Source organism: Micromys minutus, assembly GCF_963924665.1.
Source record: "Micromys minutus genome assembly, chromosome: 27".
NCBI classification, from domain to species: domain Eukaryota; kingdom Metazoa; phylum Chordata; class Mammalia; order Rodentia; family Muridae; genus Micromys; species Micromys minutus.
Window position 1 is genome coordinate 25,991,073 of NC_137962.1, and position 13,953 is coordinate 26,005,025.

A 13,953-nucleotide genomic window follows, 5' to 3' on the forward strand; every position below is an offset into this window, starting at 1 on the left:
AATCTCCATTCTTTTCTCACCAAAATCATTTATTTCTTTGGTGTGTAGGTAGGCAGAGCAGGTTGTGAAGACTTTGTTTAACTTATATTCATCTCTGGGTTTGATACGCAGTACTCTTAGGTGACAAGCTTAAAAGTAGCAGGATTGAAGATCATAGAGGATAGATGAAGGATAAGTCATAATTCTTCATAATTCACTTCCAGCCTACTTCACGTGTCCTTGGTAAGGCACTAGTGTTAAAGAAGGAGCACCCAGCACAGTTGCCTCTCCTTGGAATTTCAATGCCACAGGAGGGGAAGAAGTGAAGGAGTCAGGACATTATTGGAGTTTCTGATAATACATGACTGTTGGACAGTTTTGGGTTTCTCTCTCTCTCCTTTTTTCTTTCTTTCTTTCTTTCTTTCTTTCTTTCTTTCTTTCTTTCTTTCTTCCTCTTCTCTTTAGTTTTACTCTACTCTGTTATATGGTTCTTGGTCAAAACAATGGGGTCTGAAGGCCATTTTAATGGGTCAGGTGGTAAAGGCTTTGGCTGTCAAGCCTGGTAACATAAGGTAGATCCTGGAACTCACGTGACACAAAAAGAAAAATGACTCCTGTCATTTGTCCTCTGATTTCCAGATACATTCTAGGGTGCACACAGATAAAAAATAGAACCCCATAACTCCCAGGGACCAAACCACCAGAGTACACATGGAGGGACCCATGGTTCCTGCCACACATATAGCAGAAGATGGCATTGTCTGGCATCAAGGAGAAGCCATTGGTCCTATGAAGGCTCATTTCCCCAGTGTAGGGGAATGCCAGGGTGGTGAGGTAAGAGTAGGTGGGAGGGGGAGCATCCTCATAGAAGGAGGGGGAAAAGGGATTGGAGAGGGGAAAAGTGGGAAAGAGGATAACATCTGAAATGTAAATACATAAAATATTCGATAAAAATGCAAAAAAGAAAAACAGACAGACAGATCTAGAGATATATAGGTGATATATACATACATGCTTGGATACACAGGTAGGTAGAAAGAAAAAATAAATTCTGAGCTGGATCGTTATTCCTCGGTGGAGACATTGGTTTCTCTCAGAGTACAAAGACAGTCTAGCATCTGGTCCTTTAGGAATGAATTTAAATGGGCCCATAAATCACCTGAACAAAAACCCTCCCATCAGGAAAACTGTCTGCCCTAGAAGAGTAAAGAATACGATAGAATCTACTTTAGCATAGAACTTGGCACTGTGGTCTCCCTGGCACGGTTCTCCACTGTCATTCTCCTCAGCCATGATCCCCATGGCCATTGTCCACTCTTCCTTTAGGGGCACCTTGGTTTCTAACAAACTTTCCATCTTATACGATACACTGTGTGTCTCCTCTGAATTCTTTTGATGATGAACATAACTAAGTAGCTGGAGGGAGAGGGGAACGAGATGGCAGTGTCAGTACTGTGGGGGAAAATGTGTTTTGTGGATTCCTTTGTGTTGAATGTAGGGTTTTCATTCTTCCCATAAGAGCCTGGGATGCTAAAATACACTCCATCTCCTCCTCTTAATTACTCACTTTGTTTGCATAAAGCAACATCCTTCTATCTAAGCTTCCACTATGTAATTTCTAGACATCTGGTAGGTGCTATAAGAGATAGTTTACATAAGCCTTAAAGGAACAAGAAAATATATGGGGGATGCTCTAGAAGTGCCAATGTCAGACAGTCACTTTGGCCACCGACGTCCTTTCTCTTGTCTTACTTTCCCTTTCCATCTGTGGTGAAGTGAAACGGAGAACAAACCTTCTTTCTATCTGTAGTATGAGCCCCTTGGTGCAGCCTTCATGCTACCCAGAAGTTAGGATCATTGACACCCGGTGTACCAGCAGCCCTTAACCTTCCTAATGCTGCGACTTTACCAGCTCCTCAGGAGGTGATCCCGACCATACAGTTCTTTTCATTGTCACTTCACATCTGTAATTTTGATAGTTAAGAACCTTAAGGTAATGGTCTGAGGCAATCCCTTTGAAAGGGTCTTTAAACCCCCCTACACACACACAGACACACACACACACAGACACACAAACACACACAGACACACACATACACTCAGACACACACACACAGACACACACACAGACACACAGACACACAGACACACACAGACACACAGACACACACAGACAAACAGACACACACAGACACACAGACACACACACACAGACACACACAGACACACACAGACACTCAGACACACACACACATACACACACACAGACACACACAGACACACAGACACACACAGACACACAGACACACACAGACACACAGACACACACACACAGACACACACAGACACACACAGACACTCAGACACACACACACATACACACAGACACACAGACACACACAGACACACAGACACACACAGACACACAGACACACACACACAGACACACACAGACACACACAGACACTCAGACACACACACACATACACACAGACACACAGACACACACAGACACACAGACACACACAGACACACAGACACACACACACAGACACACACAGACACTCAGACACACACACACACACACACAGACACACAGACACACACACAGACACACAGACACACACACAGACACACAGACACACACATACACTCAGACACACACACACAGAGACACACACACACAGACACACAGACACACAGGGTCGTGGCCCACAGATGAGAACTGCTGCATAGACCTTACTTCCTACTTTCACAACAGTGCCTGTGAGGAAGACAAACAACAGTTGCACAGTCCTGGCCCGAGTTCACGTCTAACAAGCTCTTTGCTGGGGTCCCGGACAGTAACCGGATACAAGGGAGCAATGAGAAACTTCCAGCCTAAAGGTCTCAGCTGAGAACCTACTAATGCAGAAAATCGAATGTTAGGTGGGTAAAAAGACCTGCCGTTCAAGAAAGTAAGACATCTGAGTTGGATGCCCAGAGCCCATGTAAAGATGGAAGGAGAGAAATGAGTTCAGTGTTGTCCTCTGTCCTCAGCGTGCACACACACACACAACACACTAATAATAATAATAATAATAATAATAATAAATGGTTAGTTTGATACCAGTGATGTTTTGTGATTAGGAATTAGAAAATTTTACATGTTTTTTACTTCTTTACTGTAAGAGACTGACTACCTTATAATATGCACCTCAAATTTTCAAAATATGGTCACAATTTGATTATCTGGCTTTTGTAAATAGTCTAAAGGATTTGTTCACACGGGAGCTGTGCACACACATGGTAGAAAGAGCTATCCCCTCCTGTCCCCTGCCCAGCTAACTCCCCCTAATGTCCCCTCCCCCCTCCCCACAGAGGAGGACCCTGACATAAGAAAAATTTGCAAATCATCGATGTCTGGAACAGTACATCAGATGGGCTCTGTTTAGAATAAAGTAGGACATGAAAACTAAAGTCATGTGTGTTGTGCATGTACACATACATATATGTATAGATCCAGGAAAATTTGTGAGTGAGGTAAATTTTGGAAAATTTCTAAGCCCTAAGAAAACAATCTTTTTTGAATCTTAAAAAAAAAAAAAGAGAATAATTCAGTAATTATTTTGATGTGTCAGTTACATGTTAAGATTTTTGATCCTTTATCTATCTCCTTATAGTTATCTGTTACATATAGTAAATAATTAAATATCTCTGATACGGTTTGGCAACAATATAATCAGATGATAATATAAATGAATGGTCAGCTGCTAAGTTCAACTGACCTAAGCTTTCAATCACAAACATCTCTTAGTTAGGGTTTTCCATGAAAAGCAGTGAAAAGATACTGTGACCACAGCCGTTCTTATAAAGGAAAGCAGTTAGTGGGGCTGGCTCACAGTTTAGAGGTTTGTTCCATTATCAGCATTGCTGGAAGCTTGGTAGCGTCCAAGCAGGCACCGTGCAGGAAAAGATCTGAGAGTTCTACATGTGGATCCACAGGCAGCAGGAAGAGAGAGTGAGCCACTGGGCGTGGCTCAAGCTTCTAAAACCCCAAAGCCCACCCCAGTGACACACTTTTCAGGCAAGGCCACACCTATTCCCTTCAAATAATACCACTTCCTGTGAGCCCATATGGGCCGTTTCTTTCTGCTTATTTTTTTGTTTTGTTTTGTTTGAGACAACGTTTCTCTGTGTAGCCCTGGATGTCCTGGAACTCACTCTGTAGACCAGTATGACCTTGAACTCAGAGATTCAGCTGCCTCTACCTCGAAAGGGCTGGCTGGGGTTAAAGCATACTACCATACAAAGCAATTCTAACTGGCATTTTGGTTGCATGTTAGTGCTAACACTTGAACAGTTCTCTCAAGAGATTGTAATGCACACTAGGAAACACTGTTTTAATGTTCAAGTCATTTTTATGGGCATGGCACAACAGAATGTATAAAACAAAAGAAAACATACGTGTCAAAATAGATAGATAGATAGATAGATAGATAGATAGATAGATAGATAGATAGATAAAAATTAAAAACATAAAATAAGCAAGCAAGCTTGGGAAGCCTTAACACTTAGGTCTACTTCAGAGACAAATTCCTAAGTTAAGCTAGAAATCAGCTTCTCTACAGCAAGAAAACAACCCAAGGGGTCTGTTGAAACTGGTTAGTGAGCAAACTAGTTATGAAGAGAAAGACAGAAAGCTGACAGTTATCCCCTGATTTGTCAACCCATCCTCTCTCCCTCATTATTCCCTGACCTTGGCTCTAGATGGCTTTGTACCACTTCGTTCTTTCTAGTCACAGTGGAAATGCTGCTGTCTTGTTGAAATGTGCTAAGCTCAAAGTAAACGCGATGACTGGTACTTAGAAAAAATTGTTGCAAAGTGCCCCAAGATTGCGTGTGTATTATTATACGCTGATTGTATATTAAAATGATGCTTTGAATATGTGGGCTAAATACATGCAAAGGGTAGAATCGGACATCTATAATCTCTCTGACTGTTCTCTTTATCTTAAGAAAAACAATGATACTTGATGTCTCCTGAATTCCTTTATTTATTTATCATTCCTTTTCTGCATCTACCCACAAAAATATCATGTCATCTGGTTGACTGTCAGTTGGATACCAATGAATTTGGTGATCTTGAGAACATGAGAAAAGACCAATTAGATACATCCCGTGGTCATCTGGAAGGCTATCCGATGACAACCGCCACTCTTGTGTATGACAAAATGTTTATACTAGAAAAGATAATATTGTTGGGAAATTTTTATCTGTGTTCTCAAGCTATTGTTTTAGGCACTGAGGAGAACAAATGTTGTTTCATTGAATTGCAAACATTTCAAAGTTATGAATTTTACCTTTCTCTATAAAGAACACACCATAGAAAATGGGATTTTAACTTAGGAGAGCACACTGTCTAAGCATCTGCACACATCTGGAAAGTAGAATCCTGCTAGCAGCAAAAGATACATATACACACATGGCTATGAAACAGGCCTGTCCTGTTGACCTGACACAGTAGCTTGCTCCCCTATGCCGTCCAACATTCACCAATGTATCAACATTACTTCAGGATATACACGCTAAGTTGGCAGCTGGATTGAAAATTAGTGGCCATTTTAGGATTCTACTCTCCTGGAACCCTCCCCCACCCCATACAAAACTCCCATAGGCTTTGTTCTGCCAGTGTGGAATCTAATTGAGAATGAAAGCTGGGTTTTCAGCATGTCAATAAAATGTCTTGTGTGTGCTTATAAAACCTTTATGGCACTTGGGTGAAGCAAACATGAGTTTGCGTGTCCACCTTGCTTCTCTCAGAGCCATTCCCAGGTCTGAGCCAAATGATCTAAAAGTAAACTCAAGGCTTTCAATGGCAGGTTCAGACTACTGTGTGCGCACAGGGAGCCCATTCGCAGGACAGCTCACTCACAAGGTTTCTCATTCACAGGATTGGACACGCTGTACCTACTGACATCTGCCACTGTTTCCTCCCCATGACACAGTGATTGATGAAACTTCATGGTCTCTCCAAAGGGTGAGAGACAGCAACACAAAATAGTGAACATTAAGACACATCACCGGAGTGTCAGCCAGTTTTAGATTCTGGTTCTGAGCTGGTGGTACATTACCACTATTATTTACCATGTTTGCCATAGGTAAAAAAAAAAAAAAAAAAAAAAAAAAACTATTATTTTACCTATGGTATTGCATCTGTGTTTGGCCAAAGTATGCCACATATCATTGAGGAGCCACCTCATCACCATGTCAGAACAATGGCACATTACACATTCATTAACAAGGTTTCACATTCTGATGGCCACCTTGGGAGAGTCAATTCTCTAGATAATTTTGAGCACAGAGGCAACTCTGAGTTCTGCCACCAAGCTGAGAAAGCTCCATCTTAAACCAGCTTTTTTTTTTTTTCTAATTCTGTCTCAGCTCATGTCTTCCCCACACATGATGGAAATAACTTGTATACACAGTAATGTTCAGCCAATCACACAGTGTGGGATCACCCCTATATATAGTGGGGATCGCCCAGTCATGCTACATGGGATCATTGGTTCATGGTTCACATTACTTCTTTCTTATTAAATGACAGCTAAACTACTGAGAAAGTCCAGGGTCATTACAACTTCTCAACTTAACCTGGATTCAAAAGTAGCTGTTTGAGATGGAGGCATTGCTCCATGGGTAAAAGCACTTGTCCTGCAAATTTTGACTTTGTACAGTTGTGAATTTTTAATGACTTTCTAGATGAGCATCCTAAGGATGTTCGCAATATAAAATAATAGCTCCAAGATACCTGTGTAGCAAACAGCATCTGTGTTGTTGATATCTGTGTCCAACAGCCTTGTCTGCTAGTTTCACACACTGTGTAATCTTTGCATGAATCTGTGATGGTACTTAAGTCATGTGTTGTAGTGTTGATACTGATCATGGGGTAAGTAAAGACACAGATAACATTCCATTTCCTGCTAACACTACACAATGACCACCATAGTTTCACTGTCTTACCTTTATTGGTACTTACCCATGACTACTATTATGTAGCTCACTTTAGGTTTATATATTTGGGATAATGTATACATATTTTTTTTTCAGCCAGTGGGAAGAACTGCATAGAAACCAGCTGTCTGGTTTTCCATCAGAAGTTGATACATCTTCTTGATTGTCCATATTATTCCTTAAGTAGAAAATTGCTAACTAACGTCCTTTAGACCAAATTAATTTTGATGAATTATAGCCTTCGGGGTGAAAGTCATATTTTAATGGATTTGACCTTTAATGCTGAACGACTTTCCTGAGTCCACATAATCAAGGCCTTTAGTACGAAGCTGCTGTTGACATAAACTGTCTACAGAAATAAATCAGAATGGAGTGTGAATCACCACGTGGGGTGGGGGAGAAGAAGGATGGCTGAGAAAAGGAAGCACAGGAAGGATAAGGGTTTGGAGCAGTTACCTTGCCATCTACAAAGTTAGGGGACAGAGGAGACATCTGGAGTCAGTAGGAAATACCCAGAAAACTGGGATTTGGTAATATGATTCTGAATATATCTATGCTTTAATTTGCTTACGAAATTCAGTAGCCTTGTCTAGGCAAAACATACCCCTTTAATAAGCAGTCACAACTAGGCTGGGTAGTCTTTCTTGAGGGATGGCAGGAATAAGTTAGGAAGGGAAGCCACATCTGAAACTGAATGTGACATCCCTAGCAGATGAGCCATTTCAGACCTAACCTGTGGCTAAGGAACAGTCTAATTGGATGAAACCTACATTCTTACAACATGTCATCTTTTATGTTTGAACCTTTAAGACTACGGACTGAACCCTGGGAACCTGTTCTCAATTTCCATGGGAAATAAACTCTATTATTTAAACAGAAGAAGTAAATGTGTGAGGCAGTGTTGTGTTTTCCAAGTAAGAAAACCTTGAATGTTAAGATTGGGTCAAGGTCTACTGTACTTTTGCCCAGAACTTTTTATTCTGTAGTTTCAACGTTGTAAACTACATCTCAACCATGAAGGCGTAGGTAGATAAAGCCCAAGAACTGATTTTTCTCCTGGGCAATTTATATATAACGGTCCCATGGAAAACTAGAGAATATGAGAATGTTAGGAGCATCTTAGTGTCTCTGGAAATGAGTGTGTTGCTCTCAGCCCTGGAGGGTGACAAAGTATAGAGATGAAAGGAGAGAGCATGAGTCAAGGATCTGAACTCTGTCATTTTGTCATTGCTGTTCCTGCTCTTGTTGTTCCTTTGGGTTTCTGTCTGGGACATGAAGGACATGTGTGTAGACATTTAGCTATGTGTTCCGGCTTATCTGATCTGACATGTAATTATCAGACCAGAGAAGGTCTAGGCCCATGGGCTTGCCTTTGCTTTTGTGTGTTAGGGTCACTGGTGATGCTCTTTCTCGAATTTCTTCTGATTCTCTTTCCTTATTGGTTCTGGAAAGAGGAACAAAGTGCTGGCTAAATATCTGAACCATGCAGTTTGGTATTGGTAATGTTGAAGTAGTACTGTGTCATTTGTATGATCAAAGGATCTACAACTACTTCATGGATTGAAGAAAATGATTTGACTTCCTCGGTTCTTTTCTTACACAAAATCCAAGGTTTGTAACAAACTCCGACTTCTCCTTATTATAATCTTTCATATGACAAACAAGTTATGAAGATTACAATAAAATTAGATTTACATGAAATTACATTAAAAATGGCAATGCCAGGTGACATCCCAAAGTAGATGGGAGAACTCTCATAAGACCCATGCCTAGATGAATAACCATAGGCCTCTAAGAGAATCATCTTTTCTAGGGATGAGACCTCCCCCCATGTAGGCTAACTAATCCCAAGTTGTCATTCCTAAACACACATTAAAAGGATTCAGCCATTTTTTTTGTGGGTGCAGCGGAACTTTATTGATGGAATTTAAGGCCAAGTTGGGATGGGAATCCTCAGCAGTTGAGGGCCTCTCTCTTGCTCTGAGTGTCCTTGCTGGGGGGCGAGTGGTCCAGGGTTTTTTACTGTAGAGGCCATGTAGGCCATGAAGTCCACCACCCTGTTGCTCTAGCCATATTCATTGTCATACCAGCAAATGAGCTTCACAAAGTTATCATTGAGAGCAATGCCAGCTACAGCATCAAAGGTGGAAGAGTGGGAATTGCTGTTGAAGTCAAAGGAGACAACCTGGTTCTCAGTGTAGCCCAGGATGCCCTTTAGTAGGCCCTCAGCTGCCTGGTTCACCATCTTCTTGATGTCATCATAATTGGCAGGCTTCTCCATGTGGCATGTCAGATCCACAACAGATACATTGGGGGTAGGAACATGGAAGGCCATGCCAGTGAGCTTCCCATTCAGCTCTGGGATGACCTTGCCCGCAGCCTTGGCAGCACCAGTGGATGCAAGAATGATGTTATGGGCTGCCCCATGGTCATCTTGCCACAGTCTTCTGAGTGGCAGTGGTGGCATGAACTATCGTCATGAGCCCTTCCATGATGCCAAAGTTGTCATGGATGACCTTAGTCAGGGGGGCTAAGCAGTTGGTGGTGAAGGATGCATTGCTGACAATCTTAAGCATGTTGTCATATTTCTCATGATTCACACCCATCACAAACATGGGGCATCAGCCAAAGGGGCAGAGATGATGACCCTTTTGGCTCCACCTTTCAAGTGGGCCCCGGCCTTCTCCATGGTGGTGAAGACGCCAGTAGACTCCACAATATACTCAGCACCAGCGTCACCCCATTTGATGTTAGTGGGATCTCACTCCTGGAAGATGGTGATGGGCTTCCCATTGATGGCAAGCTTCCCATTCTCAGCCTTGACTGTGCCATTAAATTTGCCATGGGTAGAGTCATATTGGAACATGTAGACCATGTAGTTGAGGTCAATGAAGGGGTCGTTGATGGCGACAATATCCACTTTGCCAGATCCTGAGCAGAAGGCAGCCCTGGTAACCATGCGCCCAATACGGCCAAATCCGTTCACACCAACCTTCACCATCTTTTCTAAGGGACATGGCTGACACTGGACGAGAAGATGTGGCTGTCTGTAGAACAGGGAGGAGCAGAAAGCCTCAGTCAGTTTTATATGTGTGTATGTGCATGTACGTATGCAAGCATACAGGGGTGTGTGTGTGTGTGTGTGTGTGTGTGTGTGTGTGTGAGATAATGGTAATTAAATAAGAAGAACTCATAAAGTTGAGAGGGAGTGGGAGGACACAGGGATAGTTGCAGGAGAAAATTCTCAAAAATGTTTAAATAAAAATAGAGATAACTCTCCGACAAATTGCGTTCACGTGATCCTAATACCTGCCCGGAAGTACAGGAGCACCAAGTCACTGCTCACTGGATTGATCATACTTTATTTACTCAGGAATTCTAAAAGAAACGCCATGATTCCTTCCATTATTCCTCCCAGACACAGATACGGGGTCTAAGCCACTAAGTTCTAGGTGGATTGCTAAATGATCGCTTCCAATTTTCATGGCAGGAAATAAATAGCATCTGTGCATTCAAGGCTTCCTTATATGTGGTAGGCCAGAGACACCATTAGGTATTCGGGGTAGTTGATTTGAAATGGAGGTTTATGTAGTTGGGAAAGCAGCAATCACTGTGTACTGTGAGAAGTGCTCTAGAAGAAGTGCACTAAAGAACTAACCAAAAAATAATATATTCCAGAAGAGTACCATCATATGTGCATCTGTATTGTGTCAAAAAGTAAAATAAGGTATTAACAAGCCTTCAGCCATGCTTTATTTGGGGGGTTTGGTTTGCAGTGTTGTAAAGTCCAAACCAGGGCCTCATGACTATGAAACAAATTCTCTACCACTGAGCTGTGGTTGTGGGCCCCCTAAGTTGTGATGGATCAGGTCTAACATCACATCCCCCTGGCTGAGCTATGGGAGAAAGAAAGGCAGTATCTCAGGGTGGGAAGCTTGAGAAAGTATCAAGTTGGTGGAATGATTGTGTGAGGTGGTGGAAGGCTGGCCTAGCATGCAAGAGACTGGGTTGGGTCATCAGGATGACATGAAATCGGGGGTATGATGGTGGTTCTTCTAATCTTGCCAACAGAGGTGAAGGCAAGAGGATCAAAATCTCAAGGCCATCTTTGTGTCCATGTGACTTTGTTTAAAATGCAACAGAAAAGGGTCTTAGAAAGAAGAGTCTATGAAGAAGGAAGACTGTCTTTGGGGTAACCTGGCCACCAGATAAAACGACATGGTTTTGAGCCAAATGCAAAATATGAACCAGATTCTGGCTTTTTAATGAGACTCAAGGGTTATTTATAGTCATATTAAAGTATGAAACGACTGACCTGCAAAATTGATAGTGCATATGGGAGTTAATAAAAACTATAATTGGGCACTGACAGAGGGGGAAGATTAATTAAAGATGAGAAGTCAACAGGAGACGGGATCTACTTTAGAGATTTAGGCCCAAAGGATCTCTTCCTTTATCTCCCTTTGACCAGGCTTGGCTCATTCTCGAAGGCCACTGTCTGTGACCCTGTGGAACTCATCCCATATTCACCCCCAGGAAGAATTCAGCGCATTGTTCAAAAGGAAATAGATGCATGTCATTCATCTTGCATGTCATTCCTGTCCCTCCACAGAACTGAAACGAAGTTCTTTCCTTTGAATCTAGGGGTGGAGAACACCGGAACAAAACAGAATGAAGCGTATTCCAGGGACCTTCTGGCTGTAGTTCCAACAGTGGTATGGCTTAAACATAGAGATGTAAATGAAGGGATGACCATAAAGCTCAAACTTAAAAAGCAAGTCTGAACATCTGAGGGTTAGTGTGAATTCGACCAAATTTGGCAAGAGTCCTCATGAGCTGCCTTCCAGACACAATAGCCACCAGAGTGTGACAAGCCAGGTATCCTTCCTTTGATACCTGGAGCATGGTGTGTCATTTTCTCCAAACTGGAGGAAGGGGCTGAGGTGACGGAGGGCTGGGACATGTCTCTCTGCTGGGGGAATACATGGTTGCCCGCTGAGCCCAGAAGTTAGCAGCTGTCACAGCTCCTTAGGTGGCAGGGGGGAAAGTGTGCTGGAATCTCCATTACCATGGTTTGATGCACATAACTTTGTTTCAGAGCTTTTGGTGTGTCTGTGTTAGCTCAGAGTGAGGCTGGATTATATATTGAGTAACCATCCAGTAGAAGACCCTTTCCTGTTGGCCAAGCGGCAAGGCATGCGAATTTTTTATAGCTGGAAGCCCTTGGTTTCCTCCCAGCAGCAGTGTCTAAACACAATTAAGCAGTTGCCTCTCAAAGTAAGTCTCACTAATTAGCCACTCAATAATTGCCACCTGCGGAGCGATATTACCGAGCTCTAAGTACTCAGGTGTCACGAGGTCTTCAACACATTATCCCAGATCTCTGTGTAATTAGAATTTTTTTTCAACGGACTGAAGGGAAAAATGTTGTAGATTGTTTCACCAGGAATCAATAAATAACTTACATTTGCTAGTATCAAGAACAGCATCTTTTATGTGGCTAGAAATATGTACCCTAAGTGCCAATACTGGGAGCCGAAAGGCACTCTTTCCTATAGCGATGAGGTCATAGCTTTTCTCTCCCAAAGGAAATTAATTGCAATTTGTTCTAATTTTTATTAATTTTCCACAATCAGGTAAATAGAGGCAACTCGCTCTGACAGGCTGAGAAAGAAGTGTTAGCTTCCACAAGGGCCACGGAACACTCTTGTGTAGACTTTGAGCTAATTCCTTCATTTTTGACATTGATTTTTTTTATGTTTCAGGACTTGAGTGTGGGCGTCTTTCTAGGGGATTATTCCAGCCATCACTGATCTTCCAAAATTATTTTTAAAGTACTTTTTTTTTTAGATTTAAAGACATTCTTAAGTGCATGAGTGCTTTGTCTGCATTGCAGGTACCTGTTACACGTGTGTGAGAGTTTAGAAGAGGGTTAAGTAGATGTAAACAGAGGAGAGCCAGTTACATGTGGAAGGAAGGGACAGAAACGGTGGTAGACGTTTCAGCTGTGCACTGAGCAAAAGCCGTGCTGCCCTCTCTAGCTGACCTCATACAGCTTTTAATCCTTCTGATTTTGCCTGGATCCCGCTTTCCCTTTCTTTGAAGCCTTCCTCATTATACTGTGCGAGTTGGTACTTTCCTTATTTCTCTGAATCGCTGTCTTCCTCTGTTGCTCTTGTGGTTGTTTGGATTCTGATGTATCGCAGGTTTTTCTTCAAGGAAACTGTCTCTTCCTGGATTTTCTGGGTCATTTGTATAGGGTTTGAGAACTTTCCTTCGGTTCTGATGTTTGTGTCACTGAAACCTTTTATTTCCTTACTAAAAACAAACAAATAAACAGGCAAACAAAACAGTTGGATAGGATTGTTACTGAGGACTGGTAATATGGAAGGACTCCTGTAAGGACTTCCCAAGATTTTGAAGTTTGTTTAGTACATATACCGACTTCACGATTTTCATCGGAAGTGTGGGGCACAGAAAAGTAATCTTACATGCTAAATTATCTTTTTTTAAACATTTTTAGAAGGAAAAAAAAGATGTTGAAAAACCTTTGGAGGAAGGGGAGCAAGGAGTTTAGCTGTTCGTTTGTAATCACAACAGGCACAATAGGTATATGAAGCCTGCTGCCTTTACGTTTGTCTTGCATTCACTATACAGTGGTATTGACTGAACAGCCAAGAAAATAATAGCAACATTCACTTCAAATTCCTGTGTGGTGGCTCATGCCTGGAATCCCAGCAGGTAGAAGAAGGAAAATGGCCACAACTCTGTGCCAACCTAGACTTTTCCATGCTCCCTGGGACTGCTTGGGCTACAAAGCAAGCCCTTATCTCCAAAATTCAAAACCCAAGGAGCGAAAGCAAACCAAAAGGAACATTATTTACTTCGAGGGTCAGTGGTAAGGAGGGGGAGTTTGACAATAGAACCCGGAGCCCAGGTGAAAGCAAAGGTGGTAAAATTGCATGTTTAAGGTCTTAGCGT

The 13,953-nt window shown here is 42.1% G+C and overlaps 1 pseudogene across 1 annotated transcript in view; it reads right to left on the minus strand.

The window, feature by feature from the left end:
* The window catches only part of LOC308438356 (glyceraldehyde-3-phosphate dehydrogenase-like), a 224,223-nt pseudogene extending 214,250 nt beyond the window's left edge, over positions 1-9,973 (minus strand). The window contains exon 1 of the transcript in view: positions 9,791-9,973. The product of the transcript in view is annotated as a glyceraldehyde-3-phosphate dehydrogenase-like (transcript). The remainder of the gene's footprint in view (positions 1-9,790) is intronic.
* Between the last annotated feature and the right edge of the window lie 3,980 nt (positions 9,974-13,953).